At 39.6% G+C, this 19748-nt stretch overlaps 1 protein-coding gene across 2 annotated transcripts in view; it reads left to right on the top strand.

Annotated features, from left to right (window-relative positions):
• The first annotated feature begins 558 nt into the window (after nt 1–558).
• The window catches only part of LOC126258921 (zinc finger protein ZFP2-like), a 78680-nt gene continuing 59490 nt past the window's right edge, over nt 559–19748 (top strand). The window contains exon 1 of one of the 2 annotated variants that reach the window (XM_049955681.1): nt 559–1326. The gene's annotated coding sequence lies outside the window, so the exon portion shown is untranslated. The remainder of the gene's footprint in view (nt 1327–19748) is intronic. The other variant, XM_049955680.1, reaches the window with a different exon arrangement.

Genomic DNA, 19748 nt, shown 5'->3' with positions numbered 1-19748 from the left:
AAATAGTAGACGGAGTAATCTATATACATAATTGACAAGTCACTGATAAATGCATGGAAGATAGTATTTACTGAAACAACTAACCTTTCCCTTTCCTGTTCCACTAGCAAATTTACGAGAGGGAGCGATTGTTTGTAAGCTTTTGTACGAGCCGTAATATCTATTATATAGTCATAAAATCGTAGAAAAATAGGTCTACAGAATCAAGTCTTAATTATAATGCGTCTCGAAATTTTTAAACGTATACAGTGTCTCTTACTAAAATGAAAACTATAATTAGAGCTATATGGAATGTACCCATGAAAAGTTACTATCCCTCCTTTCACATATTTTTCTTTCCATCCGTAGCAACAACGTAATTCACCATCGCTATTACACTATCAACAAGCGGTGAAACACAACAAAAACTCTTGGTATTATAAAGTTAAACGCTGCAGAAAGCACACAGGCACAGCGAAGTCCCGAGATCACGTGACAATCCTGGTTTAATGCTGACAACATGCGCAGGACGCAATGCTCACTCCAGAGATATTTACTCTATGGTTGACACCACCGAGAATATTTTGAGGTCTATCAGTGCTGTTCATCAAATTTTCTAGTATTGACAGTATGTCAATACGCCCTCAGACGATCAATATATTGACAGTTTGACAATATTATTGTTCGTGTTAGGTCCCCGTTACTAAATCCGATTTTGGGAATCACATGTAAACGGGGTCAGTGATATCTTTGCCCAAGTAACACTTTGGAACGACTGAAGTGTCAAAAGTAAGAGGGCAGCGTTAAGCTCTTAGGACTGTTAGCTCGTTTGTAAACAACTTGATGTTTTTGTTGATATGCGGATGTAATTTGTGACAATGCACGTACCAACATCAAACGTATTTCCACGAATATTATACTGGCTTCTGGAGAAATTGTGCCGGCACTAATTCGCATAGTACCCGATGATAATTATTGAATAATTATTTAAATGTACTAAAGAAAATTGAGACTATATCGTATCAGAGAAAATTAAGACGCAAGTAACAATTTTGTGCACACTTTTTTTTTTTTTTTTTTTTGAAGATGTTTGGCACCATTTCAACACTACGGCATTGCAACAAACCGTAACCTTAATTGTACTATTAAGACCGCTCACTACTGTGCTACACGACAAGAGACGAAAACTCTGTTGTTAACTTTAAGCATTATAATGAAACTAAACACACAAATATCTCTGGTACAAATTCATCGGAGGCGGCGTCAGCAGGTGGTGAATATCTGCAGTAGAATTTTACAGCTACGACTTTGAACTGTCTGAAGAGAGACCTCGGTAAAGAAATTCTGGTATGCGTTTATTTTATCTGTCAGTATCTAATTAAGAATTCTTAGAAAATCTCTTAACAATTGTCTGATTAACTGAAATCTGTAGTCAGTAAATTATGTGCATAAGTAAATAAGTTACGTGTTGTTTAGAAAGAAATTGACCTGCAGTTAGTTTCTAGTGAAAGCAGAGTAATGCAAGATGTTTTATGCAATAATGAAGTAAATTCCTAATGCTAAGCATGAACCGCCTGTCTAGTTTAATGCGACGAAGTTTCCTTATTAATGCAAATGTTTTTGGATTCTAGCTAACACTTTCTTTTGCTGTAGTGTGTGGTTGATGATTTCAATCACGACAGAAAGACTCAGAAGCCATATCTAGATTCTGTAGTATCAAAACATGTTTGCATCATAGCTCCTTGTTTGTCTCTAATACGTTCCATAGATACAGTGAGAATTGATTAAAGCAGTGTAATGTGTCACCTACCAGTGTCCATCAGTGCTTGTAACAGCATTGTAAACAATTCAAGAGAAACATGGCTTTAGAGAACAATAATATGAATGTAATAATAAACACAAGTGAAGCATTTATTGAAATACTTTCAGTGTAAGTTATCATCATAATAATGTAGCTGATTGGAATCATTAGTGTGGAATCATTTCATGTGAAGTATTTGGCAGGGAGGGGGGACATTCCTTTTAACCGTATTGGATGCTGTCATGGGCTAAATTCCAAACCACTTTGTAATGTGGTGAGGAAAAAGCATTCCAAGGCTTTTGTTTTGAGTTTTCTCAGTGTTTCACAGTATTGTACCACATTGATGATTTCACCTCTGGGAAGGAACTCGGCAAGCAGAATGCCCAGTCTGTCCTAGAACACAATGTGCACATGATTTTTTTGTACTGATAACATTGTTTTGAATCTTTGTTTTTTGGGGATTGTGGGTGCCTCCATTCCATCGACTTTTGTTTTGATTCTGGAGCAACATGATAAACCCAAGTTACATCACCAGTCACAATTCTGTTTAAGAATTCATCTCCCTCTTAACTGTATTGAGTAAGAAATGTCAAAGCACTGTCAAGTCACTTCATTTTGTGGGTATCCATAAACATTTTTGAAACCCAGTGGGAACACAATTTGCGAAGACTTAAGCAGTTTTTGGCATTCTCATGCAAAACAGTTTTCAAAATTTACGGAAACTCTTTACAAAGAATTCGTATCATGAGCCACCTGTTTGCATGAATTTTCTCAACCAGACGATCATTGACAATTGAAAGCTGCCCACTTTGTGTTTCATCATGAAAGTTGATTCGTCCATCATTGAATTATCTCACCCATTTCCTCATCATCAGCCATTACATTTTAACCATAAACCACTACAAGTTGTTGATGAGTTTCAGCTGGATTATCTTCTTTTTTTTTTTCAAAAACCATTTTTCAGAATGCTCTTCACTCTTGTTTGGCTCAGAGATTGTCTTAAACATTTTGAACAATCACCAACAAATGTAAAAATAGCAGAATCCGGCTATGATGATGTTAGAGGAAAGACACCGAAACAGAGAGATGAGGGCAAATGTGCTGAACTGTGGCATGACTGCTGTTGGTGGTGGTAGAATGAAATGGTTCTCACTTTCTGGGCACATCTTGTATTTTCAAATACGGACACAAATTCACTATGGAATAAATTGAATTTGGCATTAGCACTTCTTTCTGTATATACCTCATCCTGTTTCAGTTCTGTTAAATTACACTTAAACCACTGTATCCTGTTCTTGTTAGTAAGCCTCACTGCTCTGCATGAACCTGCCGTAGCACTGTGAGATGCTATATTTTTTATTTCCATTAATTGTGCATCATGACTTTGTAGTCCATTAACAATTGTGTACACATTGTTTCAGCATGAGTGCTGTTTGTAAATATATTATCAATCAGGTTCCTGCTATCTTAATGCCCATTAGTTGGAAAATTAGCCACTGAAATAAGATTGAAACACCCAAATGATTCCAGTTCATTTATCCTGTTTGTACATTTTAAGAAATCTACATTGGCTCAATAATGCATCTAGATTTTTCATAAATACCTGAAAGTTTCCTAGAGGGGTTCTGTAGCATGTTAAAATTACCAGGGAAGTGTTCTGGAACAATAACTCACAATCACGTGACACTGAGTTCTGATCAACACAAAAACTGCCTTTTTTCCCCCAATATTTCCGACTTTGTGTCCAACTTTTACTGATGTTAGAATCCTTTTTTCCATGTTAACTCTACACGAAAATTATAGTATTCTATAATACCTGATATTTAACTTTTCCATCCCGGTTGTTTCGTGGTGTTTAGAGAGCCACAGAATGTGTGTCACTTCAGAACTTTCCACATCTAGCTGTAGGAAAAGCTCATCTATCTTGTTTTTCGGCCCCATAATGTTCTGACAAAACAAATTGGTTTTACTTTACTGGAAACTACTACATATATTGTGATTCTGTTCTGATCTAATTTCTTTCAAGACTGTCTGTCCATAACCTGACCAATCTAAAAATTGTGTCTCTCTGGCTCCAGTAATCATTGGGATTTTCTTTTGTTTGCTTGTACTGACGACCCCCCCCCCCTTTTACACTTTCCGCAAGATGCTCAGCTATTTCTATTCAGGAAAGACCATGATTTGTGTATACCCAAATCTTGTAGCAACAGGTACAGCACAGAAATGAGACTTTGTTTCAGTCAAAAGCAACCTACTCAGCTCCTTGTTTACACAGTTTACAGCTGCATTAACCTGCAGCTGGCCATGTCACTGCCAAACTTCTACAAACCCCACGAGTGTTTGCTGTTGCTGCACTTATTTCTTCCAGGTCAGCTTTGATACTATACTCTACCTTACGAGCCAGGCTGTTTCCTACTTCTCATATGGGAAGTACCTGATCCTCTTCTGATTTGATCCATTGTAAATGGTTTTTGAAAGCCTACAACTGTAAAAACAATAAGTTTGTTTATAAATAAATAAATCTTCTGCTACCAGTCACAATTTTTCTTTATTTTACTTTTCGCACGACGCATTTCGAGAAATAATTCCCATTTTCAAGTGCGTTTCTTCTGTGTATTAAGCCATTTCTTTTGATGTTGTCAATGTGTGTGAGTCTGCTTCATTTCGTTGACTTTTACTGCAATACATAAGAAAAACACGATTTTTTAGTTGGGTATCAATTCTTTTTGTGAAGTTAGTGGCGAAATTTAAAAGAATTTGTACGTACAGTTTTCTAATGGTCCATTTGTGCAGAACCTCACACACACTAAACATCACACACAACTTGTTGTACACTTTACACATCGAAAATATCTTATATAAACAAAACAGTTACAAAGATCTTCTTACAGGTAGTCTACAGACTTCCCTCGAGTGTTGTGGACACTCAGTGATCTTCATCCGGGCCGCAGGCCATGTCAGGATCCCGGGGAATGAAGTTGCTGATAGCCTTGTCAAACTGGCTACCAGTAAACCAACCCTTGAGATCAGTGTTCTGGAAACAGACCTCTGATCCACAGGTAGTGCTGCAGCAAGCAACATAGAACCAACACTTTATGACAGCATTTTCAGGCACATCCAAGACATAGTCAACAAGGAGTACTTGACCATTTGCAACACACATAACAAGAAACTACAGACGTTGATATTGAAACAAGATAAGAGATCCAACCTTGAAATAACTGACAAAAGCACACACACATTTGGCAGTAGGGTGGTGAACAACACAGACATAAAGTTCAACCAAATAGAAAACGATCTACTCCAAAAAGGACTAAAATACAATGTAAAACCTAACCTCAACAACCATACACTGAAAATGTTATAGCTGCAACTAAAAGTGCAGTAGATACTTCAAAATTAAATTCAAATACAAAAGCAGCAATAGGTCACAAAGTAAGCAAGCTTCTTGAGAAAGAAATGAATAAAGATAAGTTTAGATCTAAATATACAAGAAATGATACAAAAACTTTAAAATCTATAAATAATAAACTAAAAAACAACTAATGCATAGTTGTAAAGTTAGACAAAAGTAATACATTAGTTGTGATGAAAGAAAAAGAATACATACACAAAACAAATGAATTTTTTGCTGCTAATAATATTCAGCACATTGAAAAATACCCAACCAAACAATTTCGAAGTAAAATTAAGGAACAATTAAAGAACACACATTTCCTGTTGACAGAAACTGAAAAGAAATAGGCTACCTTACATGGATGAATCCAAAAGCACCATGCCTAAGAGCACAGCCGAAAATACACAAAAATGGAAACCCGATACGTCCCATGGTCAACCCTATAAATAGCCCAGCATACAAACTGTCACAAAAACTGAATAACATACCGATGAAAAATTATACATATGAAACAACATATTCCATAAAAAACAGCATGCTGCTAGCTAAAGAACTAAGAACCAGAAAGCTTCCCCAAGATGCACAGTTTATGTCACTTGACATCACCAACCTTTATTCAAACATACCCATACAAGAAGCTCTAACAGTAGTACCAAAGAACCTTATGCAACACAAGAAACTTTCATACACAGAGATTGTTGAATTTATGGAACTCCTTCAGCTAACCCTGAGGTAGAACTACTTTACCTTTAATGACAACACTTATAAACAACCAGATGGCCTGGCAATGGGATCATGTATATCCGGTATCATAGCTGACATATACATAAATCACTTAGAACAAAAATTGTTTGACAGCCAAGAACCTTGCCTAAAGGAAATAGAATTTTGTAGGAGATATGTAGATGACACACTACTGTTAGTGAAAGGGGATACCAAAGACATCACAAACATTCTAAATCATTTCAATGATCTAAATGAGAAAATCAAATTTACAGTGGAAAATGAACAAAATAAAAGCATCAACTTTATGGACCTAAATATTACAAGACACAACAACACATGCACATTCAAAATTTATAGGAAAAACACAATGACTGACACCACAATCCCTGCAACCTCATGTCATCCAAATATCCATAAACAGGCAGCATACAGATCCAGTGCTGCATTAGGGCAACAAAAATACCATTGAACCAAGAAAATATGCAACAAGAAATAAACACAGTGAAAAAGATTGCAGTTTCCAATGGGTACAATGCTTCCATGGTTGACACAATCTTAGACAAAGTGAAGAAAAACCCAGAAATACAAGCTGCACCACAGAAGAAAGAGAGAAAAACAAATATATATCTAGTGTTCCATACATAGGCAATGTTTCACAGAAGATTGCAAATATTTTCAAAAAAAAAAAAAAAAAAAAAACACAGAGTAAAAATAGGGGTTTTTTCATCTAATAAGCTATAACAAAAACTAATACACAATATAAAGTGTAATCATGATCCATATTCAGTCTCTGGAATATACACGGTAACATGCCAGGAATGCACCAAGTTCTGCGTTGGACAAACAGGCCAAAATTTGAACACCAGGTACACAGAGCACATTAGAGCATACACACACAACAAACACACTACACCAGCAATAGCAACACACACACACACAATACTGGACACCCATTTGAAAAAATAGAGCAAAATGTCAAAGTACTCCACCAACTAAATAAAGGACATAAAATTGATTTGCTTGAAGAACTGGAAATATAGTCACATTACAGAAAATAGGAAGATAGAATATTAAATGACAAACTTGAAAGTGAAAGAGTGAATTTCTTCAGATATTTCAATAATATACTTAAATAAAAATAGTAAAACATAGAAATAAGCACAATTGTAAAATCAATATAAGTAATTTTTAGCCAGATTGTTAAGATAAATAACCTCTGTTCCAAAGCATATCATAATCTGTGGAAGGCCTATAATGTTATCTCTGTGGACTACCTGTAAGAAGATCTTTGTAACTGTTTTGTTTATATAAGATATTTTCGATGTGTGAAGTGTACAACAAGTTGTGTGTGAGGTTCTGCACAAATGGACCATTAGAAAACTGTAAGTACAAATGCTTCTAAATTTCGCCACTAATTTCACAAAAAGAATTGATACCCAACTAAAAAATCGTATGTTTCTTATGTATTGCAGTAAAAGTCAACGAAATGAAGCAGACTCACCCACACTGACAACATCAAAAGAAATGGTTTAATACACACAAAAAAACACACTTGAAAATGGGAATTATTTCTCGAAACACATCGTGCGAAAAGTAAAATAAAGAAAATTTGTGACTAGTAGCAGAAGATTTATTTTTTTTTATAAACAAACCTACTGATCCTCTTCATCCAAATCCCTGCACAAAGCTCCTGTGTTTCCTGTTACCTGGATAACCTTGGCAATATATTTCAGAATGCCTATGACCTGGTATTTTGCACCTAGCTTTTAATGTAACACTTGGCCTACATCCCTCCTGTGAATACTACCTAGCAGCAGGACACTCTTCTTTGTACTTGACTTTTCAACCAACCAAGGCTTAAAGTTATTTCTGTGAATCTGCTGCACCCTGCTGTGCTCAAACCCTGTTTGAGGCTCTTAAGAAGTTGAACTGATTGCTAACCGGAATCTGAAATGTGATTCCTGAGTGTTCCCCCCCCCCCCCCCCCCCCCTTTACTTATTGCTTGTCGCCTTTTCTCAGCTCCTGCTGTCTCTTTCCCCCTTCAGCCCATCTAATTTAGAATATGCCATTTCTGGTTTTGCATGAAGAGCACAAATCCTTCTTCCCCATTCCACTACATACTCTACAGTCCCATGGGAGAGCCTCATCTGATACTCTCTTGGCTTCCCAGCTACAATTACCACAACAAAATACCAACCTGCAGTCCTTACAAGTTTCTCCCATACTAATTAATCTATGGCACAACATCACATTAATTTTTGCACACTGACAGTGGTTCAGAACAGTCACATAAACTGATTAAAACTATTCAAATATTACATTGCCATTGGTAATTTTATCAAACAACAAAAGCATATTGTATATGAGAAGTAGCATTGGGATCTAAATGTTTACTTTCAAACTTCATTAACTGAAAACAGCTACAATTGAAGATAACTATCTTTCTTAAGAGAAAGCTTCGTGACTGCAATAGTGTCGCCTAATGAATGAGCTAACAAAAAACACTCAAAGAACCCTGTAACTGATGTACACTGTCACAATAATCACATCTTGAACAAAGCTGATTGTGTATTAATTAATAAGTAACAGGTAATGTATAAATATATGCAAATAATTATTTCTTTCAAATCTGTTCCTGTAACATCTTCAACGCCTAATAGTTAACTTTGAGGTTTCACAGTAGTAATATTGAAATGGAGCTAGATTCGAATTCTAGACCAGCTATCTTGGTGTATTTGTGTTTTGTTTTCAGGAAGTTGCTCTACATTACTGCTGAAAATGTTTGTTCAGTGTTGCAGCAACTAGACTTCCCCTCATTGTTGAAAAAGAAGAAAACAATCTGCAGTCAGGAACCACCCTCTTGACAGGATGTAATGAATTTTAATTATATTTTAATCAGTGAAAACAAGAAAGAACAACATGAATGAGTGGAAGAAAATAATTATTTTTTGAGGAGTGTAGCACCTGCTTGATTCAGAGGTTTTCTCATCATCAGTAGTTTGTTGTTACATTGTAAATGTTGACCCATAACAGATAATTTGTGGCAAACAGGAAGCATATACTGATTCCAAACCACAAGCTGATGTAGAACTAAAGTATGGCAATTCACAAATACATTGAATTGAATTCCATTCTGGCATAAAAGCCATACAGTTTTGAATTTCATGCTTCTACTTACTTGACTGCAAGTGCCATTTGTGGACTCGAATGTGCACTTTAACACTTTGTTGCAAGATGATCATATCTGCCATAACAAATCATTACAGATGTTTAGTTTGAAACTGACGAGATTACTGCAGAACTGGAGAAAGTTCACATTGGTGCTATGTCATAAAGTCCGTGAAACAATTCAAAACCACTATATTCTACATGATAATTACAATAATTCTCATTTATTGTTCCATGTCAGTTGCACATTTTTAATTAGATTACATGTTTTGATCACCCTGGATCATCTTCAGATGCAAAACAAAATAAAACTAAATGTTTACCATCTAATATTTTACAATAAGTATAAAAAGCAAGATTTGTAAATAAACATAGAATTTACCTAGGTAGTCATGTCAGCAACCTATCTTGTGTACTCAGAACCACATATCAGAGAACTGTGTTTTGAAGTTGCAGCCTCTGTTTCAAATAGGTATATGTTGGAGGTAGGGCAGTGGGGGGAATGGAAAATGGACTGAGGCTGATTGGGAGATGGGAAAGAAAGCAGGGAGGGGCTGGTGGAGTTAAACAAGAGAGTCATGCTGAAGCTATAGAATGTATAATTATGTAAAAATACTCATTGAAACATTAATCATGTAGACCAATGGGTATGTAAAATGTAAACAGCATAAAATGATGATATTATGAAATTGGAGTGAGGGGGGCAGGTTGAGAGTGGGCAGAGAAGGCAAGGGAAACGGGGTGGGGAAGGGAAGGATGGAGGCAGAGCTGCTAACGGTTTTTGTACTAAAATTGCAAAACGTTAATAATATAAAAAAGTTTCTGTTAAGATATCAGAATGACTGTGTAAAATGAAATTAAAATTTTTATAAAATTTTATTTTTATAATAAGAAAGTATGACTTTATACTTTCAAAGTTTCACACTTTCAGTATCTTCAGATACTAATTCAATTTTCGCTACTTTATCTCCACTTTTATAATCTACTGTTTTATCCCCCTTTTACAGTTTTACACAACCATTCTGGTATTGTAACAGAAGATTTTTTACATTATTGACTTTTTGCGCTTTAAGTATAAGACCCTCTCTTGTTAAACCCATATCATCCCTGCCACTATCCGTCCCTTCCCCACCCCTCTTCCCTTGCCTTCTTTGCCCACTGTCAATGCCCAGATTTTGTTCCATTTCATAATTTCACTATTTTACGCTGTTTATATTTTATATACCCATTGTTCTACACTGTTAGTGTAGCAAAACACAGTGCTCTGATATGTGGTTCTGAGTAATCAAGATGGAGTGCTGGCACAATTACTTAGGTAAATTATACATTTTTCTACAGATCTTGTCTTTTCTACTTATTGTAAAATGTTAGACTGTGCATATTTAGTTTTAAAAATGTGCAACTGATGCAGAACAATAAATGAGAATTATTGTAACAATTCAAAATACTGATACAGATAAATGGCCATGAGCAATATAACAAATGATACAGTATGTGAAAGACAAACCCTCAAAAGTGTTTTACAATTACAGATTTTCTGTGTCCACTCTTCATCACATGATACACATCTAATGGTAATCCAGTTATGCTTATACCTGACCCTTGATACAGGAGTGACAGTAAGAACAACTGCTGCAGTGTGGTGTCACAAGTGTACAAAGTTCTGTAGTAGAGGTGGACTTCGTGATGTCTCATTCAAGTAACCTTGTACACAGCTGGGAGAATGTAGAGTGACATCATCATGTTGAATGATGAAATCCCTTCTACCAGTTTCAAGTTGTGGCTTGAGCCACAATTGCAGTGTATCAGGAGAGGTGAGACCAGTTACAGTTCTGACAGTAAAGGAAAAGGGCCCATGTACTTTCCTGTTGGGCCCACACAGAACATATTAACTTTCTCAGAATCGGAGGTGTGTTGAATAGCTGCATATGGGTGCTTTGTCCCCCTTATACATGCGTTGTGTGTGTTGACTTTTTCCAGAAATTAAAAGATGCTTTGTCACTGAAGGTTAATTTACTTGTGAAGTCATTTTCAAGAACATTTTGCAATGCAGATGGGGTATTTGGTTACCATGGCTTACAGCTTGTAGGAGCTGCAGTTTGTACAGCTTCATCTGAATAACTTACATGGAAATTTCTACATTGTTTGTTGCTGGATAATCAGACTTTCCTCCTCATCCCATCCCGTCTGTGTCAAGTTTTCAAATCTCATCTGGTGCAGTTCCCTACAGTCAGTCTTTCCTTTTCATTCCATATGGTAGGTCTCTCCTGACCTGGGATTGTGGGTGACTATTCTAAACTCTCCCCATTTCCTAAATCTCACCAGTCCTTCCTTCACCGTTCTTCCTGGACTTCAACTCTTCTGTTAGAAGAAAGTGCCAGTGGCTCTGAAAGTGCAGATTTCAATACCCTTATATGTTTGTTCTTCTGCTGCCACTTGGTGAGTAGATTTTCATCCATTGAGTTGCTTTATAGTTTTTTAAAAAATATTGTTTTTGTTGATACATTTATCTATACTGATTTTTTTTAAAATGTTCCATGTACTTTATAATTACCATGTAGATGTTGTTATGAGGAGTACAATTCCTCTACATTCATATGGTTTTCTTGGTGCAGACCCTCCTTGGACCTGATTTATGATTGGCACTTAAGTTTCCACTTCTGGTGTTCTCTACAATGTTTCATTAAATAAACACATGGTCTCCATTGTTGGGTTTCACCTGCCACTAATTTTCAAAATTCTCCATAAGTGTGGACCATGAAGGGAGGTTGTCCATGCAGTGTCCGCTGCACCTCTATACCTTTCCATCTTTGCACCCTTCCCTTTAATAAAGTAATATATCTCTAACCAGCATGGTTGGGAGACGGTCATCAAGTACTTGCCGGTGGTAGCCCTCTGACTAAGGAGAGATTGCATGGTTGGTGCCTGAGCTGAAAACTCCTCATGTACGCAAGGAGAATATGCGCATCATGAGTGGGGCATAGGGACTCCAACCAAAGTATTACTGGCCAGGTAGTCATTGCTGAGGCTGGGTGATGCCTATGAGGAGAAGCCCTGTTTGGAGTGGATGACACCATGGTGGTTGAGCTGCAAAATGAAGTAGATGAAGTTATCTCCCACTGGTGGTCATATGGCCCCAGCAGTCTCTGTGGAAGGAAAGTCCTCTTTCAATGCAGTTAATGCTATTATGACACTGCCCACATTGACGACGGTACTCCCGCCTGTTACAACACCTACAGTGGGCCCTCAGGGTTGCTCAGCCATGCCTGTCCCTCTGATGTTTGGGGGCTCCCCTCTTGCTGCCTCCCCCACACCTACTTTGAGATCGATGGCTTCCCACCCACCAGGGACATTGGTCCCCACTTCCCAGTCAGAGACGAGTCACCTTGCTCTGGATTCTCTTGCTAGGAAGGGGTCCCTCACGACACTTCCTTCCAAGTTTTCTGCCTGTCTGCAACCGGACACCAACCAGTGGCTGAAGGAGCCAGAGGCTGCTGGTCTCAGGGCTTTGCTGTCATCATCTTTACATGAAACTGATTCAGAGAAGCCTTCACAGTCATCAAAATCCTCTAAGGAGAGGAAAGACAAAAAAATGTCCTCCAAGAAGAAGGACAGTCCGATAGCCCCCACACTACCAGATCCAGCTTGTTCCACTCCTGTGGCTGAAACAGAGATTCTGGCAGCCCCTGAGGCCCTGGTTCGCACCACACAACAGAACCTGGAACCAGTATGTATTGAGGCCATAATCCCTCAACCAGTGTCAGCAAGTCTACCTAGGGCATAACATGCCTCCTTGGTCCCTTCATGGCTTCACAGTACATCGACAGCATTATTCTCCAGTGGAATTGTACTGGCTTTTTACACCACCTGGCTGTGCTATGACATCTTATAAGCACTTCCGCTGCCTCCTTCATAGCCCTTCAGGAGACAAGGTTTCCAGCAAAATGGACCCTGGCCCTTTGTGGATATAGGGATTATTATAAGAATCATGTCACCTATGACAGGGTGTTGGGCGGAGTTGCACATATGTTCTGGACACACTATATAGCGAACTTGTGTCTCATAATATGAGGGGGGACCCAAAAGAAACTGGACTCCGAGGGCGCTGCCATTCGTAGACGTAGTGCAGAGTTCTCACGGTAGATGGTGTTAGTAGAGACCTTCATGAAACAGCTGTGCAGATGGCGGCAGTGTAGAGCTGAACGTGCAAGTGTGGTATTGTGTTTCTCTGACTGTTGGCAGGTTACCTCTGTGAAGTCGGTTATGGCAACTTTAAAAGAACAAAGAGTGTGTGTGAAATTTTGTTTCCTGCTTTAAAAAACTGCAACGGAGACACACCAAATGCTTCAGGAAGCTTTCCAGGAGGACGCTATGAGCCGCACACAGGTTTTTGAGTGGTTTGGGTGCTCTAAACGTGGTGAGATGTGTGTTGAAGACCAAACTCATTCTGGACACCCTTCAACATCGCGAAATGGGGAGAACATTGAAAAGGTCCGCCAAAAGCTCAACGAGGATCATCGCCAAACGATCAACCAAATTTCAGCAGAGACAGGAATCAGTTGGAGCTCGTGCCAGCAGATTTTAAGTGAGGATTTGCACATGAGATGTGTTGCTGCTAAATTTGTTCTGTGCCTTCTCACACAGGAGCAAAAAACCATCCACATGAATGTGTGTCAGGACTTGAAAACAGAGATTGCACATGATCCAAACTTCTTGAACAAAGTCATTACAGGGGATGAGAGTTGGTGTTACTGCTATGACCCAGAAACCAAGCAAGCATCAAGCCAGTGGAGGACTCCCAACTCTCCCAGACCAAAAAAAGAAAGGCAAGTGAGGTCACATGTGAAGACGATGATCATTGTCTTTTTAGATGTTCGTGGAATTGTGCATCCGGAATTCTTACTCCCTGGCCAGACTGTTAACCAGCTCTTTTACTTGGATGTTTTAAGGCGTCTGCGAGAAGATGTGAGAAGGAAATGCCCGGAACTTTGGCGATCAGGTGACTGGTTTCTGCATCACGACAACGCTCCAGCACACACGGCCTTACGAGTAATCCACTATTTGGCATCTCAGAGGTGGTCTGTCGTTCCCCACACTCCCTATTCACCAGACCTAACCCTGTGTGACTTTTTCTTATTTCCATGAATGAAAAAAACGCTAAAAGGGGAGTGTTATGGTGATGTGGAGGTGGTAAAAACAGCTTCGCAAAGGGCACTGGACAATATCAAACTTGAAGAGTTCCAAACCTGCTTCCAACAGTGGGAAAAGAGACTTGACAAGGGCATCGCATGTAATGGAGAGTATTTTGAAGGTAACTGAAGTACTTTTGTAAAAGGCTTCATCAATAAATTTTTTATGACAACAATCTGGTTTCTTTTGGGACCCCTCATACACCTTAGGAGGCTGTGGCCGTTCGGGTAACGGCATTTTAGGATATTACCATCTGCGTTTTTACCTCCATCTCAGTGATGTGTCTCAGAACATTTTTTTTCATTGGTGTTTCAGCCCCCCTATCTATCCAAATCTTTGGTGATTTCAATGCCCATAACTAATTGAGGGGTGGAACCATGATAACTCACCACAGTAAAGACCACAAAACCTTACATGCACAACTTCACCTTTGCCTCTTGAATAATGGTACCCCCACATACTTCAGTGTAGCGCAGGGGACTTTCTCGGCCATTGACCTTTCCATTTGCAGCCCTTGTCTTCTGCCAACCATCCACTGGAGAGACCACAATGACCTGTATTGCAATGACCACTTCCTGATCTTCCTGTCCCTCCATCAGTGTCACTCCCATGGATGCCTGCCAAGAAGGGCTGTCAACAGTGATGTGCTTTTGCCTCTGCTGTGACCAGAATACAACTACAGCCATTCTTTTGGCATCTGATTTGGTGATCCCCTGATCCTCAGACCTGCTTCGATGGAAGACAGTACTGTGGTGATCACCAGATATTGCAGAGGTCATTAGGGATTGCAGGTGGGCTCTCCAGCACCATAAGTGTCACCCATTGATGGAGCACCTCGTTGTCTTTAAACGGCTCCATGCCCAGGTCCGTAATGTAATAAAACGATGGAAACAAGAATGTTGGGAACAGTATGTTTCAACCATCAGCCCACGTACTTCCTTTCTTAGGTTTGGGCAAAGGACAAACATCTCTACAGTTACCAGGCAGCTGCAGGTGTAGTTGGTATTAACTTGAATGGCACTGTCTATGCTAACCCAGATACCATTGCTGAACATTTTACTCTGCATTATGCTCAAGCCTCTGCATATGAGAATTATTAACATGCATTTTGTGTCCTATAACAGTGGGTGGAGTGAAAGCAACTACCTTTTACTGTATGCCACCTGGAGTCACACAAACTCCATTCAATGAGTGGAAATTCACCAGTGTCCTAGCCAACTGTCCCGATACAGCCCCATGGCTGTACCTCTTCCACAACCAAATTATCGAGCACCTATCAGTGGACTGTCTATGTCATGTTCTCACCATCCTTAACCACATCTGGAGCAAGGGTGAGTTCCCATCACAGTGGCAAGAAAACCTCATCATTTCAGTACTGATACTGGAAAAGCACCCTCTGGAAGTGGACAGTTACCACCCAATAAGTCTCAGCTGTGTTCTCTGTAAGTTTATTGAATGCGTGGTGAGCCAATGTCTGTACTGGCTCTGTGAATCTTGGGGTCTTTTGGCTCCGTCCCATGGTGGTTTTCACCAAGGCCCTTCCACTACTGATAATCTGGTTTACCGGGCATCTACCATCTGAACAGCTTTTGCCCATTGTCAACGCCTTATAGCTGTCTTCTTTGACCTACAAAAGTCTTGTGACTTGACATTCTTATCACCTTGCATGAGTGGGGTCTCCAGGGTCCACTCCCAGTTTTTATCCAGAAGTTCCCTGTTGCACCGTACTTTGTGGGTTCGAGTTAGTGCTTCCCACAGTGCATCGCCTGCCCCCTCCCCTAGTTCAAGGAAATGGGGTCTTGCAGGGCTTTGTACTGTGTGTCCCTCTCTTTCTCTCTAGTACCCATCAGTGGGCTAGGAGTAGCTGTGGGGTCCTCAGTATTGTCCTCCTTGTAAGCTGGTGACTTTAGCCACTATTGTTGCTCCTCTGGTATTGGTCTCAGTGAATGTTTACTGCAAGGTGCCACACAAAAGGTGCAGGTGTGGGCCTTCACCCATAGCTTTTGCTTTTCAGCCATGTCTAGACTCACGTCATGCACTTCTGGCAATGTTGTACCATTGCCTAAAACCAGAACTTTACCTCGACAATCAACTACTCAATGTAATGGAGTCTTATCGCTTTTTAGGACTGGTCTTCGATTCTCCCCATCTGCACCAGCCTAAGCAAAAGTACTGGATACACCTTAATACACTTCGCTGCCTGAGTAACACCAACTGGGATGCACATCGAACTACCCGTCTGCAGCTGTACAAAGCCCTGATAAATCCCAACTTGATTATGGGAGTCTGGCATACAGTTTGTCATCATGCTCAGCATTATGGGTACTGGATCTGAGATACCACTGTGGGGTTCAACTTGTGTCAGGAGTCTTTCAAACTACACTTGTGAGCAGCTTACTTGTGGATGCTAGCCCTCCTCCATTGTGGATCAGGTGCCAACAACAGCTTGTCAAGTATAGTACCCAGCTCCCTTAAGCATCTGAACTACCATCTCCTCTTTCCATACATGGAGATCCATCTCCTGCAACGGCGGCCCAGATCAGAGATTACTGTCGCAATCCACGTCTGGTCCCTCCTCTCTGAACTCCAGTTGTTTGCTCTTCCACCTCTTCTCTGGGCCCAGTCACTTATACCTCCATGGTGCATCCTTTAGCCACAGCTTCGTCTTGACCTCTCACACAGTACGAAAGACTGGGTCCCTCCTAAGGCCTTCACCATCAGTTTTTCTCCATCCTCGGTGCTTTTCTCCATCCTCGGTGCTTCTTGGGGCTCAGAAATAGTCTGTATCGATGGTTCGGTGGTTGCTGGTCATGTGGCTCTGCTTGTACTCACATGTGACATATTGAACTGTGCTCCTTACCAGATGGCTGTATTGTTCTCACTTGGAGTTGGTAGCCATCTTTCATGCTCTTGAGCATATCTGTTCCTGCAACAGTGGGTTCTTTCTCATTTTCAGCAACTCTGTGAACAATTTGCAAGCTCTCAACTAGTGTTACCCTTGCCATTCCTTAGTCATTGCTATTCAGGATTCCCTGTATGCCCTCGAGCGTTGTGGACACTCAGTGGTCTTCATCTGGGCCCCAGGCCCTGTCAGGATCCTGGGGAATGAACTTGCTGATAGCCTGGTCAAACTGGCTACCAGTAAACCAACTCTTGAGATCAGTGTTCTGGAAACAGACCTCTGATAGGTATTATACCATCAAGTTTGAGGAATATGGAATGGCTCATTCTGACTTCACCACTCTAACTACAGGTGATAAAGGAGACTATGAATCTGTGGAGGTCCTCCATGCAGACCTCTCACAAGGACTCTACTGTCCTTTTCCAACTTTGCATTTGCTATGCATACTCCTCTGGTCATGTTTACTCATGGTCATCTCCTCCGTTGCAAGGACCCTTTCTACTGTTGTTTGCAGTTCCCATTTGATGGTGGTCCACATTTTGCTGAACTGTCTCAACCTGGTTGCCCTGCAGCAGACACTTAATCTTGCTGACCATGGGAGAGTCAACAACTGACTTAGTTTACATGAAGGGGGGCTTTCACTACTCTCTTTAAGGAAAGGCCACTTAACGTTGTCGATCCATTGAGGTGTTGGCAGAACACTGTTGCCTCCTCTGCCTGGACCTGGCTGCGGCTCTCTGGGCTTAGTGGTCCAACCTGGTCCTCACTGTGCCTTCTTGTCTACTCCTCTTGCTCCTCTTATGTGGTATGTTAGATTTGTTCATCTTTTGTCTCTCTTTGCTCCTCTTGCCCTGTCTGTGTTTCTAGTATATGCTAGGCAATTTCTGACTGGTTTACCTCAGATAATGGCAGGGACTGGGGGATGTATGTCTCCTCATTGGACTCTGCTTTCAGGGGCTTCTGGGGGCTCCATAGATGAGGCACCTTGCTTGCCTTTCTTCCTCTCTCTCCCTTTCTTGTTCTTCTTCTTCATTTTTATTTTATTTTTTGCCTTCGTTGACCGTTTTAGGAACATGAGGTGTTCTCCCCCTGGGTTCTATGTGGTAGGCTATCTCTGATCTACAGTCATGTAGACCTGTCTGTGCAAGGAAAAAGGGATTGATGATGTAGTTGTTTTGTGCCTTTAATCATCCAACCAACCAATCAGCAATGCAGTGAAGTGACATTAAATTACCAAATTACAGTGTTCATTCTAATCATACATTAACCTAAAATATTAAATTCAAGAGTTTCTGTGATACTAGTCTTTAATGGAGTACAAGAAGTTACCCAATAGAAAGTTCTTTAATTTAGTCTTAATGCCGCTACATTATCTGTATGACATTTAAAGTGCTCTGGTAGATTGTTAAATATGTGTGTACCGATGTTGCTGATTCTGTTCTGTACTAATGAGAACTGTTTGTGCTCTTAATAGACTCTGTTTTTTATCCTGGTGTTATATTCATGATTTCCACTGTTTTTTGTGAAGAGATAAAAACTGACAATGACAGGACATTTATTAATATATGTATTGTAAAGTAATTGTCAAAATAGACATGTTTCTTCCATTTTATTTATTTATTTTTCTTTTTTTAAAAAAGACATCTCTTCTCATTGTTCATGACTTAACAACAGATATAATTTTTATAACACACGTTTGTGTTATGAAAATACTATCCCTGTAACTTGAATTCCCCCAGAAAATGATTCCATAACTCGTTAGTGTGTGAAAATGTACAGAATAAATTAGTTTTTTCATTTTTAAATTATCTATATCAGTAATCATGGATACTGACAACCAAAATGCTTCATTAATTCTAGGCAAGGGCTTTTCCACGTGAGGTTGTAATCTAAGAGGGTCATCAAGAAAATAAAGACTTTCTAGCTATACAAAATGAAAAACACAATATTCATTGGAGAAAAAAAATCTGTTGCATACATTAATCTTCCTCTACTTCTGTACATAATCACCTTCTACACTCAGAAACATTTATCATATATGGTCATGAGCTTCAGAATTCCCTTGTTATGCTCTTCTGCTGCCAGTTAATTAAGCCAGGTGGTAAGTGCATTCTCCAAAACATTTACATTCCAAAAACAGTTTTATCATAGGGAAAAGGTGGAAATCACTAGGAGCAAGGTCTAGTGTACAGGATGGATTATCAAAAATTTCCCATCCAAATTGACCCAGCAAATCTTGAGCTACAGAAGCAGTGTGAGAGTAGGCTTTGTGATGAAGCAGTGCAATTTCATCAGAAAGCATTCCTCGCCTTCTGTTTTGAATCACTCTCCTTAGTTTTCTCAAAATTCAGAACAATGATTTGCACTGACTGTAGTGTCTTTTGGCATAAAATCCACCAAAAGAACACCTCTAAGATCCCAAAAGATGATTGCCATGATCTTATGTGTTGAGTGAGTCTGTCTGAATTTTCTTGGTTTTTTTGGGTGACGATGGATGATGCCTCTCAAGTGTTTGGTGTGTACTTTGTGAGTTAATGTGAGATAAACAGATCTCATCACCAGTCACAACCTGACCAAGATAAGT

This window comes from Schistocerca nitens, chromosome 1 (assembly GCF_023898315.1).
Source record: "Schistocerca nitens isolate TAMUIC-IGC-003100 chromosome 1, iqSchNite1.1, whole genome shotgun sequence".
NCBI lineage: Eukaryota > Metazoa > Arthropoda > Insecta > Orthoptera > Acrididae > Schistocerca > Schistocerca nitens.
Note: the sequence above shows the minus strand (reverse complement) of the source record. Positions and strands in the feature narration are given on the sequence as shown.